We start from the raw sequence: 3,468 nt of genomic DNA on the forward strand, positions 1-3,468 counted from the left end.
CTGTCTCCTATCCTTTCTGGCTCTTTATCATAAATTTTATCATTTTTGCAAATTACCAAAGTAATACATGTTTATTGTAGGATATTTTTTTAAGTAAAGGTAAGAAAAATTAGAATGGAAAACCACTATCATTTCACTACCCCCAGATACCCATGGCTAACATTAATTTTTGTCATTGCTAACATTTAGAATACGCCTTTCTTAATCAATTTTCTATGCATACACAAAACTTTCAAAAATAAAATTTCGCTGTATTCCATGTTAGGAATTTGCTTGGGAGCATTTCCCCATGTCTTCATTATTCTTCCTGTTTGCCATTTTAATGACTACATTCTATATCCGTGTGATGATTAATTTTATGTGTCATCTTGACTGGGCTGAGGGATGCCCAGATAGCTGGTATAACATTATTTCTGGTTGTGTTTGTGAGGGTGTTCCTGGAAGAGATTAGCACTTGAATCAATAGACTGAGTGGAAAAGCTCCCCCTTCACCAATGTGGGGGGCATCATCCAATCCGTTGCAGACTCAAAAAGAACAAAAAGACAGAGGAAGGGCAAATTCTCTTTCTTTTCTTAAATCTTCTTTTTTTCACCATAAGTGCATTCATTCCTCCCCATCTCCTAGTTCCCCCATCCTCCCACCCACCTCGCTTCTGTAACCATCAGTTTGTTCTCTATAGTTAAGAGTCTGTCTCTTGGTTTATCTCTCTTTTTTTTCCCTCTGCTCATTTGTTTTGTTTCTTAAATTCCACATATGACTGAGATCATATGGTATTTGTACTACTCTGAGTGACTTATTTCGCTCAACATTGTACCCTCTAGCTGCATCCATTTTGTTGCAAAAGATAAGATTTCATTCTTTTTTGTGGCTATATAATATTCCATTTTATATCACCTTTTCTTTATCCATTCATCTGTCAGTGGACACTTGGACTGCTTCGGTCGTCTGGCTATTGTAAATAATGCTGCAACAAACATAGAGGTGCATGTATCCCTTTGAATTAGTGTTTGTATTTTTTGGGTTAATACTCAGTAATGTAGTTCCTGGATTGTAGGATAGTTCTATTCTTATTTTTTTGACGAAGCTCCATACAGTTTTCCACAGTGACTGTGCCAGTTTGCGTTCCCACCAACAATGCATCCTCACATTCCTTGACTTGTTGTTTCATGATTTTAGTCATTCTGATAGGTGTGAGGTCATACCTCATTATGATTTTGATCTGCATTTCCCTGATGGTAAATGATAATGAACATCTTCTCATGAGTCTATTGATCATCTGTATGTCTTGTTTGGAGAAATGTCTATTCATGTCTTCTGTCCATTTTTTACAAAAAATTTTTTTATGTTCATTTACTTTTAAGAGAGAGAGAGAGAGAGACAGAGCATGAGCGGGGGAAGGGCAGAGAGAGAGGGAGACACAGAATCCAAAGCAGGCTCCAGGCTCTCAGCTGTCCGAACAGAGCCCAACACGGGGCTCAAACCCACAAACTGTGAGATCATGACCTGAGCCAAAGTCAGACACTTAACTGACTGAGCCACCCAGGCGCCCCTTGTGTCCATTTTTTTAATTGGATTATTTGTTTTTTAGGCATTGAGTTGCATCAGATCTTTATATATTATAGACACTAACCCTTTACTAGATATGTCATTTGCAAATATCTTTTCTTATTCACTAGGTTGTCTTTTAGTTTTGTTGATCATTTCCTTCACTGTGCAGAAACTTTTTGTTTTGATGTAGTCCCAATAGTTTATTTTTGCTTTTGTTTCCCTTGCCTCAGGAGATATATCTAGAAAAATGTAGCTATGGCCAATGTCAGAGATTACTGCCTGTGCTCTCTTCTAGGATTTTTATGGTTTCAGGTCTCACATTTAGGTCTTTAATCTATTTTGAGTTAATTTTTGTGTGTGGTGAAAGAAAGTGGTCCAGCTTCATTCTGTTGCATATAGCTGTCCAGTTTTCCCAATACCATTTGTTGAAAAGGCTGTCTTTTTCCCATTGTATATTCATTCCTCCTTTGTCAAGGTTAATTGACCATATATCTGTGGGTTTATTTCTGGGTTTTCTCTTTTATTCTATTGATCTATGTGTCTACTTTTATGGCAGCACCATACTGTTTAAATTACTACCACTTTGTAATATAACTTGAAATTTGGAATTATAATACCTCCAGTTGTGGTTTGTTTTGTTTTGTTTTGTTTTGTTTTTCTTTTTCAAGAGTTCTTTGGCTACTTGAGGTCTTTCATGATTCCTTGCAAATTTGGGGATTGTTTGTTCTAGTTCTGTGAAACATGCTGTTGGTATTTTGATAGAGATTGCATTAAATCTGTAGATTGCTTTGGATAGCATAGAATTTTAATAATATTTGTTCCTCCAATTCATGAGCATGGAATGTCTTTCCATTTCTTTTTTTTTCAATATATGAAGTTTATTGTCAAATTGGTTTCCATACAATGCCCAGTGCTCATCCCAAAAGGTGCCCTCCTCAATACCCTTCACCCACCCTCCCCTCCCTCCCACCCCCCATCAACCCTCAGTTTGTTCTCAGTTTTTAAGAGTCTCTTATGCTTTGGCTCTCTCCCACTGTAACCTCCTTTTTTTTTTTTTTCCTTCCCCTCCCCCATGGGTTTCTGTTAAGTTTCTCAGGATCCACATAAGAGTGAAAACATATGGTATCTGTCTTTCTCTGTATAGCTTATTTCACTTAGCAACACTCTCCAGTTCCATCCATGTTGCTACAAAGGGCCATATTTCATTCTTTCTCATTGCCACATAGTACTCCATTGTGTATATAAACCACAATTTCTTTATCCATTCATCAGTTGATGGACATTTAGGCTCTTTCCATAATTTGGCTATTGTTGAGAGTGCTGCTATAAACATTGGGGTACAAGTGCCCCTATGCATCAGTACTCCTGTATCCCTTGGGTAAATTTCTAGCAGTGCTACTGCTGGGTCATAGGGTAGATCTATTTTTAATTTTTTGAGGAACCTCCACACTGTTTTCCAGAGCGGCTGCACCAGTTTGCATTCCCACCAACAGTGCAAGAGGTTACCCGTTTCTCCACATCCTCTCCAGCATCTATGGTCTCCTGATTTGTTCATTTTGGCCACTCTGACTGGCGTGAGGTGATATCTGAGTGTGGTTTTGATTTGTATTTCCCTGATGAGGAATGACGTTGAGGAGCGACATCTTTTCATGTGCCTGTTGGCCATCCGGATGTCTTCTTTAGAGAAGTGTCTATTCATGTTTTCTGCCCATTTCTTCACTGGGTTGTTTGTTTTTTGGGTGTGGAGTTTGGTGAGCTCTTTATAGATTTTGGATACTAGCCCTTTGTCCAATATGTCATTTGCAAATATCTTTTCCCATTCCATTGTTTGCCTTTTAGTTTTGTTGGTTGTTTCCTTTGCTGTGCAGAAGCTTTTTAGCTTCATAAGGTCCCAGTAGTTCATTTTTGCTTTTAATTCC

This window comes from Felis catus, chromosome A2 (genome assembly GCF_018350175.1).
Source record: "Felis catus isolate Fca126 chromosome A2, F.catus_Fca126_mat1.0, whole genome shotgun sequence".
Taxonomy (NCBI): Eukaryota; Metazoa; Chordata; class Mammalia; order Carnivora; family Felidae; genus Felis; species Felis catus.